The 13,893-nt window shown below is 35.9% G+C and overlaps 1 pseudogene; it reads right to left on the reverse strand.

The window, feature by feature from the left end:
* Positions 1 to 616: 616 nt before the first annotated feature.
* On the reverse strand, positions 617 to 9,800 carry LOC126701616 (PI-PLC X domain-containing protein At5g67130-like; annotated as a pseudogene).
* Between the last annotated feature and the right edge of the window lie 4,093 nt (positions 9,801 to 13,893).

Genomic DNA, 13,893 nt, shown 5'->3' on the forward strand with positions numbered 1-13,893 from the left:
TTGTTGAAAGGACCCCATAGTGTTAACGCTATCCTTGAAAATTTATTTTCTTAATTTCCTCACTGCTATACTGGATTGTGATTATTTGTTTTCACAATTATAATTTTTTTGCTAAATAAATTTCACAATTGATTTATGGTTGAAAATAATAAGGGGAAAAAGTACATTCACCCCTTTATGTTTGGGGTACTTCACAATCTCCCATTTATCTTTGAAACCAATCAATTTTCCTTTCTATGTTTGAGAAATTAGCAAATACCTCAAATCTATTACTTTTTCAGCTAAATCCCATGAAATTACAATGTTTACAAATGTAATATAAGAACACTACAGTACAATTCTCAACTTTTTCTCTTCCTTGTGATGTACAGCTAATAATTTCTTTAAAAAAAATTTGTTAGATTTAATTGAGAAAGTAAGAAATTTGGAGTATTTGCTTATTTTCCAAACATAAAGGAAAAAATTGGTTGGTTTCAAAGCTAAATGGGGGAATTGTGAACTACACGAAACATAATGGGGGCAAATGCTTTTACCCCAAATAATAATAAACAACATAACGATAGCATATAGGCTTTTTCTATAACATATTCATCTCCCGTAAACTTCATGATGGAACTTAAATCTTATGGTGGTCCACGTTTGTCTCATGGTTGCAAGCTGATGAAGTTGATCCATTCTGCAAAATGAAGGAAATCAAACTTGTGAGAATTTCCACTATGCATAGGATATGTATATAACCACCCTCTCACATGGGGGTAGATACATGCACATGATGCATGATATGTTTTCTTAGAAAGGTAGTAGTTTAGTGGGCCAAACAAGATTGTTTTAGGATAGTCCTAGAAAATTAGTGTGTATATATATATATATATATATTACCAAATTAGACTTTTGACCTTTAAATTTGAAGGTTTTTTTATTTTGACCATTTACTTTTCAAATATTTTATTTTGACAATTCATGTTTGATTCCGTTTTTATAACCATGCCATTTACTTTGGTTAACAATTTGATGACATATGGCATTATATAAGTTATTTAACTAATAGATGCCACTTATTTAGCATTTAATGGTTCGATTACAAAGTTGACATAAGAATGGAATCTGAAAAAAATTTTAAAGTGAGAATATGTGTCAAAACATTTGTTAATAATAATAAAAAAAGATGATTATGATGATGATGCCATAAATATCTCTCACCACACATGCATAGACATCATCACAACCACGCAACAATTCTCCATTAAGAGTGTCCAAAGCTTAAAATACTCCACCTCCATCGCTTCTCTGCATTAAATTAGGAAAAAAAAATATAAAAATTAATAAACCCAAAGATGAACTGGAGATTGTTCACCCTTTTGTAATCAAAGTTGAACTGGACACACTCAAAGTGATCGATGGTAGTATTAGGCTCTTTGAGAAGCCATTACTTTGATGGTAACACTCTTTCAACATGCATGAAATTCACTAGTGTATCTTTTTGGGTTTGAGCGCATGACCTTCATCAATTTGGGAAGGTTCTTGATCTTGACGTACTGAGAGATGGTATTAGTTGGGAAAGTATTTAAGGATACAGGTTACAAATGTCCTTATGGTCCAATTACAGAGTGCATGTGTATGCAATGCTTGTACACACAGTACCTTGTCCGCATGCAACATGTATATCAATTATATATTTTGTTACTTGAGTTGAATCCTTGTTTTGCCACTTACTACCATCACTAATGAAGGTCAAGGATTCAATGTTGGGGGAAGAAGGAAACCATCCACATCTCATTATGCTACTTAATTTCTTAAACAAAAATTGATCGAAGAGTTAATTTTTTATTCCATATAACTTAGTATTTAATTTCAGAGCATTTTTAGAACTATTTTTGCTTTAGAAGTTTTGTTCCTCTTCTTCATCCACCTATGTGTATGAAGCTTTTCAATTCGTTGGTAATACAAAGTACACAAAAGAGAATGAGACGAGAGGAAAATTGACATACCCTGTAATAATAATCAACGGCAACAAAATTAGCCCATTGGTTGCCAGCCGCAACAAAACAAGTATGGAGCATGTTAATCAGATTGACTGAGTTATGTTCACATGCAATTTGCTTGAAGGGAATTGTTGGGGAATGATTCACCAAAACTAAAGACTTGGTTCTGTCATCTAGCGGTGATGATGTTTCCCTATTGAAACAATTTCCTGCATGCATTCCACCATTTCCATCTGTAAATTTTCAATTTCAAAAAGATTAAAAATGGGAAGAAAAAAAAGATACATTCAGTAAAGGAAATCAAGGACTTGGGTCATACCCAATCATTGAATGTGTCTTTTTTATTTTTAATAATTCAGAAGTTGCAATAATGGGACTACAAGAAATTTGACTATTTTCAACAGTTGAAACCGTCGAAAAAAGTACTAAAAACCGTTGAAAAAAATATTTTCGACAGTTGAAATGACAGTAGAGAACCGTTATTAAAAACCATGCCAAGAACATTTTACTACAGCCTACACAACCGTTGAAAAAAGTGTTACACATTTATCAATAGTTAATAAACGTCGAAATAAGTATTTTCTTAGAAAAAAAAAAAAAAATCTGTATGCACTCTTTCACTTTAATCAAAATTTAATAATTTGATTCAAAATATAAATGTAAACACAATTGTGCAATTCCAAATTGAATTTCAGCAACCTATCAACTACATTTATAACACAATGAAACAAACTGCACAAATTACTCCCAATAGATCCTAGTCCTAAAGCCATAATTACTTCCCAACCAAACTAGTAGAACAAGAGTTGAGACACCACACAACAGCCACATGTACATTCATTTAATTACCTTATCCATTATATTTGATAAGGAATTCTCTCCTCTCCATTACAGCACAAGGTACACATAGAAGCCATGGCCTTTTTTCGTGCTTTTTTAGAGCTTTTCCCTAGCACGTGTCATTACTTCTCCGATTGCAATCTTGAGCCTCTCATCTTCCTTCTTCAGTGCTTCATTTAAAGTTGTATGAAAACAGTCATACAAAGTGCATTGCCACTTAGTAACTTCTCTTGCTATTTTATATAGAACAGGTAACACTAAATAATAGATGGCTAGAAGTCAAAAGTAGATGGGTAAGATCCTCTGCACCTATTATATTAGCAATATGAGGTAATAGGAGGCAAAAGAGGGGCCAAATTAAGTACCCATAGAAGCAAATTATTGCATTGGTATACAAAATGGATCAACACCAAAGTTGCTTCATTTTTAATAGGTATCAAAAGGGAAATAGCATAGAACTAGTTTCGGCACTTTTATAACATTGAGCATCAAATAGAGATAATAAGCAGTGGAAGCACTAAATATTCAAGAAAAATGTACACAAAAAAGAGAACATAGATTGACCTATAGCATGAAAAGACAAGGACATGGCCATTAATTTTTTTTTTTTTTTTTTTTAAGTTCTAATAAGAAAAATTTGGAAGCAAATTTTTTTTGAAAGTTAGTACCTTTTTTTTAATTCAATGGCCATAAAATTAATATTGGATTTGCCACTTGAAACAAAGCTATCATCAACTCTACAACTTGTTTTAATTGACAAGCTTGCTTCTGCCATCTCCTGTATCTCCTTCACACATATCTCATCTGATGTTACTCCAAGCATCTCTAGCCGTCTTTGAAGAAGAGATGCTTGTTTATCAAAATTACTACAGTTCCTAACTTCAAAATCTTTTAGTCCTAAGCTCCTTTGTAACTTCTCTAGTTTCTCTGCCAAGTCAAGGATCTCTGTCTCCAATACCACACTCACATCCTCTCCTTCAGAAATCTTCTTTCTTCCCTACAAAGCAGAAACAAATCACCAAACCAAGACACCAGTTTAAATTCATGTTAACCAAACTTGGCATGCAATTTAAGCAATTAAAAGATGCCAAATTACTATAATCTATGTTTAACTGCAGAACATTATAGGAAAAACAAAAGAAAAGATGAGGCCTTGAGCTTATTTGCTAAATTAGGAAAAAGTGGGACAATTTAAAATTAAAAAGAATCAAAATGACCAGGCTATTACTTAATAGCTGATGATTCAATATTAAAACTGCCCTTTCTTTCCCTAAATATATTTTATCAAGTAAATGCAAATAGTGACAAAATGACCCATCTGCTTATTGTAATAGGACAAGCAAGAAACTGATACCAACAGTTACAAAAGCAGGAACCAAGTAAAATATTCTTTTCAACTAAAAAAGGTTAAGCCAAATTATTCAAACCTAGTCATATCCCAAGTTCCCATTAACAATATTACTCAGATCGAGAGAAGAACTGTTTGTACTTTGTTTGGTTGCTGAGAGAAAAGAAAAATAAAGGGAAATAAAAATACTTCACATTCACAAACATTTCAACAACTACAAATTTCTTTAAAGTTTCACAAACATGCTTAACCTGTTATGTAGGTGTTATCATGTCGGAAGAGATGTTTTGTTAAAAGTTGTAATTGGGGGATTTGAAAAGTTTTTCCTTTGTGTTCAATGTATAATTTTGAAGAGAAAAGAATGCACTTATATTGAGGAGTAATAGTTTTGTGTGGTTAAGTTGAAACACTTATTTTTTAAGACCTTATATGAATGAACTTTCGACTTCTCATGTCTTCTGTCCCAAAGCTTTCACTAAATTCTTTGCTGTAATTTTTTTTTTTTTTTTTAAATTCTTTGGGTAGCACCACCTTGTTTTTTTAACATTGCATCAACTTAGATCCTTTAATCACACATTTCAAACCAATACCATCATACAAACTATAGAGAATCCCATCCCAAAGTACCCAAACTAGCCACATACCAACACGTAATTCACAACAATCAAAATCCCCACATACTACAATACAACAAACTTCAATAACAAACACTGATAAATTTGAGAAATGGAAATGAGGATGAAAATACTACCTTGGAAGCAACTAGACCCCTAAGTGCCCTCTGAGAGAGACCACTCCCTACTCCCAAATGCTCCACTGAAGGACCAACTTTCACTGTTGATAGTTGAAGCCCTTGAAACAAAGGCAAGTTCCTCGTTGAAATTGAGGATGATGTAAACTGAGCTGTAGCTGTTTCTGGGTCTACTCTCAAATCCCACATAAAAAAAAAAAAAAAAAAAAAAAAAAAAAAAAAAACCATAAATCAAATTAATAAGCCAAGTCTAGAAAGCTTTATTGGAAAAAAGAAAAAGAAAAAAAAAAAGAGCTTTACTTGACCAACCAAATCCAAACACGGCTCAATCAGAATTAATATACACAAAAAATTATAGGAAAGTTAAGAGGAAAAAATAACAACCTCTCTTAGAGAGATTTAAAATTAAAAGAAATAATATAAACGATGTAAGATTCAAATTCTGAACTACAAAATGGATTGGCATCATGATTTTTATATAATTTTTTAATATTCCATCAAATTCTAAATTTCCAAATTACATTAACAGCAAAAACAATAAATGAATAACTTCTATATCTTTGTTCAAGTCTTGTTCCCAAATCAAGGTACTGATAAAGCAAAATCAAGCATTACCTGATGATCAAGACTCAATTTCAATTTTAACTAGCATTTTCATTGGTCAAGAAAGTAAACTTCAATAGGGGTAAAAAGCAATTAAGCCATTTTTGTGATAATTAAGAGTAATTAAACAATAATTCCAGATTTGTAGTTTAATTATAAAGCTATATAAAATCGAATTTAAGAATTAAAAAAAAAAATATAAAGATTGAAGGTTAGGTTTTTATGGAGACTAAGCAATTGGATTCATCAATGAACATATTGAAGATACCTAATCGGAGGGATTGGATTGGGGAAAGTGTGAATATATAGAAGATCTAGACGTAATAGTACCAGCATGGTGAATCTAAAGCAAAGAGAAATCAACTGAAGCCAAGAACTTTGTTTGGTTGCTGAGAAAATAATAGAGAAATAGAAAGTTTTCTCAACAACTGAATAAGGCAAGCAGAGAGAGAGAGAGAGAAAATGCGCCCACCAAGCCGATTGGGTTTCTGATGTGAGATACAAGAGAGCGAGAGCTAAAGCGAGAGCGAGAAAGAGAGCATGTAACATATTTTGGCTTGTGAGATACTATAGCTTCTATATAATATGGTGTTACTTATTTTCAACAATGGTAAACGACTGTTGATAAAATCTTTTTATCTTTTTTTGACCCTTTTTTTTCCACAGTGTTGAAACTTGAAGAAAAAGCTGATTTTTTTTTTCCTGACCCTTATTTCAATAGTTGTGTTAACCGTGGAAATAAATATGCTAATTTTCTTGCTTTTACTCCACAATTTCATATAACTGTAGAAAATTAAGGTTTATATCAACAATTTTTAGTGACCATAGATAAAAACATGTTGAAAAACCTTATGTTATTTGTAGTGGGAGAGAGATCGAGATTTGAACAGTGATTCTTCTTATAAAGAAAACAGATAGTGCTATTAAACTACAAGACTCTTGGCAAATATCATAACTATTCAGTGAAATCCATTTTTATTGTGGACTATATTAATAACAAACAATTACCAGTCCATTGAATGATCGGGTAATTGAAGACAGGCTGAAAGTTGCATGATGATACAAGAACAAAACTTTAGATTGAATATATATATTAATGAGCGCTTCTTACACTGACTCTCAACCATGTAATTCCACTGGTAAGCAATGCCTTCACTTTCTTCCTTGGACATAATTGAAGTGAATACAAGTAGCCTTTGGTTGTTAGCAACCATGTCACTTACTAGTGGCCAATCTTGACCATTTTTTGGCATGTTTTTCACAGGAAACCAACATTTCATTAACCCTACATTGGTGAAGACCTTTGTCAATCCATTAGGGGCTTCAACATAGTCTTATAAGATCAATGTGACAATTTCTGTTGGATTTGCTGATAACAAGGCTTCAATTTCCTTCAGAGTGTTTATAGCTGGTTCCTATTATGTATAAAATATAAGTAAATGGCAATTTATGTCAATAATTTTTTTTCCCATCAATACCTAGTCTAATCTTATGTTTGGAGGAACAGAGAAAAGAAAAGAGTAGAAAGGAAGGTTACTAATGTTTAGTTTATTCCGACTTCCCTTCCCTTCGTTCCAAACATAATTTTAAAAAGTTAGTTTAGTAGGGATAAAGTATACATACAAATGCAGTAATGTCATAGCATTATCCTTTAGAAGAATGGCACAACCATACATCTCCTTCAAAATCATACATATCTAGCATCAAGCCGCAAACTCCATTCTACAAATAAAGAATGCTAGTTTGGTAACCCAAAAAAATAAAATAAATAATAATAATAATAATAAAAAAAAAAAAAAAAAAAAAAGGAAGATGTAAAAGAAAAGACTTACAAAAAAGAACTTACATTTAGCTGCTGAGTGATGTTGTCTTCTTGATTTTTAAAGGTAGCTCGAGGAACTCTAGTGTGAGATGGCTCTCCCTCAATAGCATAAGCATTATGGGTAGTCAAGAATGCATATTTATTGAAAGGAAGTGTATTATTCTATTCAAGAGAAGGAAAATTGCAAAAAGAATTAAATAATTTAGCAATTATTATTATTATTATTTGTTGGGAAATTTAGACCACAGTTGATATAATTAACAAGTTTTAAACTCAAGTTATTAATTAGAGTTATTATGAATAAACCTTATTAAAACAAACTAACATCAATATTATGTCAATATCATGCACAACGGAAAAGTAAATAAGACAAGATATGATGACCTAGGAAAACCAATGAAACAAACTAGTCTCACAGTAAGAAACTTGGGGGGGGGGGGGGGAACATTCCCGAAAAGCAATTCACTATAGTAAAGAGAAGTTTCAGATTTAGCACAAAATCTTTATCCTTAAACTCTACAATCCCCGTAGATGAACTTATAGCAGAAACATTCTACTACTTCAAAACTTCTGAACTCTTCAATATATGAACGCCACCCTTTTGCACGGATCCCAGTATGTGACTAAGTAATGATGCACGGCTTCTAGTACGTGACTAACTCACCAACTTGAAGAAGATTGTTGGCTGCAAAGTTCTTCACTTCATCAACAATGAAGATCAAAAAGTACTTGGTTACAAAACCCTAAGGCGCAAAGATGCAGTAGCTTCTTTTAGAGAGAATAAGGCACTCGGTCACCTTTTGCATGTGTTCTCCTTGTATTCTCTTATGTGACGGCCTTTAAAATAAGCCTTATATATGTCTAGGGTTGTAAGAAAAGAAACCCTACACATATATGTCAGCATGGGTCGAAAATCAGATCTGAAAATTCTAATTTCGTAATTCTTGATAGATAGTATTTGTCAAGCAACTGTCGAGACCTCGATAGATAGTATCTGTTGAGAAGTTTTCGAGATTCATTAAACCTCGATAGATACTATCTGTCGAGCAGCTGTTGAGACCTTGATAGATAGCTATCTGTTAGGAATCTATCCAGCTTTAATGAACAACCCTTCTTCACTTGTTTCTTGGACATATTTGTATGACTTCAATACTAGACTTGAACTCTTGTTCTTTGAAGTATTAAATACATCCTAGATCTACCTAATTATAAGTAAAGTGTGTTTTATCAAAGGATTAACCAATTTTATATTTGACATGTGTTCCTAACATAATTTACATATGTCCTAACATTATTATTATTATTTTGTTGAGAAATGGTTTGAAACATAAAATTTTAATTAGGATGATACCTTAGAAAATCCGACTTTTTTTTTTTTTTGGAGAAGAATAGAAAAAAAAAAAAAATATATATATATATATATATATATATATATGTACATGATATATCCAAAATGCAATGGGTCATGTTATGGTTAAAGGGCAGTATATTGAGATTGAGAGATTCATTAAACCTCGATAGATACTATCTGTCGAGCAGCTGTTGAGACCTTGATAGATAGCTATCTGTTAGGAATCTGTCCAGTTTTAATGAACAACCCTTCTTCACTTGTTTCTTGGACATATTTGTATGGCTTCAATACTAGACTTGAACTCTTGTTCTTTGAAGTATTAAACACATCCTAGATCTACCCAATTATAAGTAAAGTGCGTTTTATCAAAGGATTAGTCAATTCTATATTTGACATACGTTCCTAACATAATTTACATATGTCCTAACATTATTAATATTATTATTATTATTATTATTATTATTATTATTATTTTGTTGAGAAATGGTTTGAAACATAAAATTTTAATTAGGATGATACCTTAGAAAATCCAACTTTTTTTTTTTTTTGGAGAAGAATAGAATATATATATATATATATATATATAGGCCCATAATCCAAAATGCAATGGGTCATGTTATGGTTAAAGGGCGGTATATTAAGATTGAGAGAGTCTTAACTGGCTTAACAAGCATTGATTTTTCAAACAATAGTTTCAGAGGAGAGATGCCAAAGATGATTGTAAGGCTTAAATCACTCAAGGGGCTCAACTTTTCTTACTGTTAATGTGTATTGTGTTATGGGCTTTAGGCCTAATTAGGTTACTTGTATAGCACACTTGTACTTGTATTACACTCTACTTGTACTGCACACATATGCCTCCTATATAAAGGCAGTGATGTATATTCTTTCATTGAGGAAATACAATACAATTATTCTGTATTTCTAACATGGTATTAGAGCCACTGCTTTGACCTTTTCTTTGCAGTCTTGTCTTCATTAGTGTGACTTCCTTTCTTTACTAACGCTTCCGCCATCACAACTGCCGCCGTAGCCTCTCGCCGTTGAACCTCCGACGTCATCCAGCCGTCGTCCTTGGGTTCTGGACCTGCAGCCGCCGTCATTAAGGAGTTTCACACTGCACAGACCACTGCCCTTTGCATCACCGCTGCGAATATTGCTTCGATTTCATTTTTGAAGGTACCACTGAGATCGTCCTGCGCCGATCTACACATTCGTGGAAGCCTCGCCTCCATCGGAGACCGCACGTGCCCCCACGCGCCGCTCAAAGCTGCTGCGACGCTGATCACGTGCTACACGCGCCACCACGCGCCGCAGTTTCCTTGCACGCGCTTCCACGCGCCGTCGACGCGCCTCTACGCGCTGCCACGCGCTCTCATGCGCCGGATCTGGTCTGCTGACGTCATCCCCTCTGCCACTTCAGCCCTAACTGCGTCAGCATCCACTGTTCTGCTGACATCATCGCCACGTCATCCTGTGACGTCATCTGCTGGCCGTTGACCGTTGACGATCGTTGATCGTTGACCAGTCGTTGACCGTTGACTTTGACCGTTGACTTTTCCAGGGTTGACTTTTTCTGTCCAGGTTCTCCTTACCCAGTTTTTCGCGTAGATTTCATTTGTGCAGTCTATTTTTGCATATTTTGCTTCAAAATGAAGAATAAGGGCAAGTCTTCTTCCTCTTGCAACAATCGTCGCCGACAATCCAACAAACGTTTTTGCAATTTTTGCAAACGTTTTGGCCATAATATTGAGACTTGCTATCAACGCAACAAATCAGCTGTTTCCATCTCTGCTGCTACTGTTGCTAACACTGAGAGTGTCCAACCTATGGCTCCCGTCTCTGCAAAGTCTCAGTCTTCTGGATCCACTTTCACCATTTCCAGAGATGACCTTATAAATATCATCGCCAATGTCATTCGTACGGTTGGTAATGCATCTTATTCCTCTTCTCTCTTAGCTTTATCTGGTATGTCTCCTACCTCTTGGCTTATGGTTTCTGCTTGTTGCAATCACATGACACCTCACTCGTCCTTATTTTCTGACCTTAAACCTGCACCGCACCCTCTTAATATTCGCACAGCAAATGGTTCCACAATGTCTGGTCATAATATAGGTTCCGTTGCGACCTCAAATCTCTCGGTTCCTAGAGTCTTTAATGTTCCTGACCTTTCTTATAATTTATTTTCTGTTGGACAATTAGCTGAGTTGGGTTATCGCATTATCTTTGATTATTCTGGGTGTATTGTGCAGGATCCGAGGACGGGACAGGAGCTTGGGACTGGTCCCAGAGTTGGGCGTATGTTTCCCGTGGACAACCTTCGTCTTCCACTTGTTGCTCCAGTTTCTATTGCTGCAGTTGCTACAGCTTCTTCAATTCCTTCTCTTGCACTTTGGCATGCTTGACTTGGTCATGCATCTTCCTCTCGGGTACAACAATTAGCTTCTAGAGGTTTGTTAGGTTCAGTGTCTACAAAAAATTTTGATTGTGTTTCGTGCCAATTAGGAAAACAACCAGTTTTGCCTTTCAATACTAGTGAATCAATATCCACTGATATCTTTGACCTTATTCATTTTAATGTTTGGGGCCCTTCTTCTGTCTCTAGTATTGGTGGGTCTCGATATTTTGTTGTCTTTGTTGATGATTACTCTCGCTATAGCTGGATTTTTAATATGAAATATCGTTCTGAATTATTGCAAGTATATTCTAATTTTGCAAAAATGGTTGAAACTCAGTTTTCCAAAAGCATCAAAATTTTTCGATCTGATAATGCTCTTGAATATACTCAATATGCTTTCCAAGCTGTTTTGCATTCCTATGGCACTGTTCATCAACTAACTTGTCCAGGTACCTCTCAGCAAAATGGTAGAGTCGAACGGAAACTTCGTCATATTCTTGACACTGTTCGTGCTATTCTTCTCTCTGCCAAAGTTCCTGCTCCTTTTTGGGGCGAAGCTGCTCTTCATGCTGTTCATACTATTAATCGCATTCCGAGTTCGGTTATCCAAAATCAAACTCCATATGAGCGCCTTTTTGGGTCATGTCCAGACTATCACCACTTTCGCTCCTTTGGTTCTGCTTGTTTCGTTCTTCTTCAGCCACATGAGCATAACAAACTTGAGCCTCGGTCAAGGCTTTGTTGTTTTCTTGGCTATGGCGAAACTCAAAAGGGGTATCGGTGTTATGACCCTGTCTCTCATCGTCTTCGTATTTCTCGCAATGTTGTCTTTTGGGAACATCGCCTCTTTGTCGAGCTCTCTCACTTTCGTGCCTCCCTATCTTCCTCCTCTGTTTTAGATCTTTTTCCAGATGAGGCACATATTCCTTCTGTAGCTGCTCCTGATCATCCTGTAGTTGCTCCTGATTCTCTTGTAGACTTCTCTGTCCAACCACCAGATATCACTGATCCCTTTCCTAGTTCACCCTTTAATGAACAGGTGGAAGATGAACAGGTTGAAGACGAGCTACCCAACCCCAACCCTAAGCTTGGGTCCCCTGCTCCTGCTCCGCCTGAAGATCTTGCACAAGACATTCCACCTCGTCACTCAACTCGAGTAAGATCTATTCCTACACATTTACTTGACTATCATTGTTACACTGTTCTTGCTACATTACATGAGCCTCACACCTATCGTGAGGCTTCCACTAACCCTTTATGGCAGATTGCAATGAAAGAGGAACTTGATGCATTATCTAAAAACCATACTTGGGATTTGGTGACACTCCCTCCCGGGAAATCTGTGGTTGGTTGTAAGTGGATTTACAAGATTAAGACTCGCTCTGATGGGTCCATTGAGCGCTACAAAACTCGTCTTGTTGCAAAAGGTTTTACACAGGAGTATGGGATTGATTATGAAGAGACCTTTGCTCCGGTTGCTCGTATCTCATCTGTCCGTGCCCTCTTAGCTGTTGCTGCTGCCCGTAAATGGGATCTTTTTCAGATGGATGTCAAAAATGCATTCCTTAATGGGGATTTACATGAAGAAGTTTATATGCAACCTCCTCCTGATCTCTCTGTTGACTCAAACAAGGTTTGTTACCTTCGACGTGCACTTTATGGCCTTAAACAAGCTCCACGAGCTTGGTTTGCCAAATTCAGTTCTACCATCTCTCATTTGGGTTACATGGCCAGTCATTATGATTCTGCCTTATTTCTTCGTCGCACTGACAAAGACACTATTTTACTTCTCCTGTATGTGGATGATATGATCATAACTGGTGATGACCTCAGTGGCATTCAAGAACTCAAGGATTTTCTCAGTCAGCAATTTGAGATGAAAGATCTTGGACATCTCAGCTACTTCTTGGGTCTTGAAATCACTCATTCTACTGATGGACTTTATCTTACTCAAGCTAAGTATGCTTCTGAACTCTTGTCTCGAGCTGGACTCACTGATAGCAAGACTGTTGACACTCCAGTTGAGCTTAATGCGCATCTGACTCCCTCAGGGGGGAAACCATTGTCTAATCCCTCTCTTTACAGACGATTGGTTGGCAGCCTAGTTTATCTCACAGTTACTCGTCCAGACATCTCCTATGCTGTTCATCAGGTGAGCCAGTATCTGTCTGCTCCACGATCAACTCATTATGCTGCTGTTCTGCACATTCTTCGATACTTGAAGGGCACCCTCTTTCATGGCCTTTTCTACTCAGCTCAGTCTCCTCTTGTACTCCGTGCATTCTTTGATGCTGATTGGGCAGGAGATCCTACTGATCGCAGGTCTACTACAGGTTACTGTTTTCTCCTTGGTTCTTCTTTGATTTCTTGGCGAAGCAAGAAACAAACTTTTGTGGCCCGCTCCAGTACTGAAGCAGAATATCGTGCTCTTGCTGATACCACATCTGAGCTCCTTTGGCTACGATGGCTCCTTAAGGATTTGGGTGTGTCCACCTCCTCTGCTACTCCCCTTTATTGTGACAACCAGAGTGCCATTCATATTGCTCATAATGATGTCTTTCATGAACGGACTAAACACATCGAGATTGATTGTCATTTTATCCGTTATCATCTTGTCCATGGTGCTCTTAAGCTTTTCTCCGTCTCCTCCAAAGATCAACTTGCAGATATCTTCACCAAGTCACTTCCTAAGGGACGCACTCGTGATTTGGTTGACGACCTCAAGTTGGTCTCACATCCACCTTGAGTTTGAGGGGGGCTGTTAATGTGTATTGTGTTATGGGCTTTAGGCCCAATTA

Source organism: Quercus robur, chromosome 2, assembly GCF_932294415.1.
Source record: "Quercus robur chromosome 2, dhQueRobu3.1, whole genome shotgun sequence".
NCBI lineage: Eukaryota > Viridiplantae > Streptophyta > Magnoliopsida > Fagales > Fagaceae > Quercus > Quercus robur.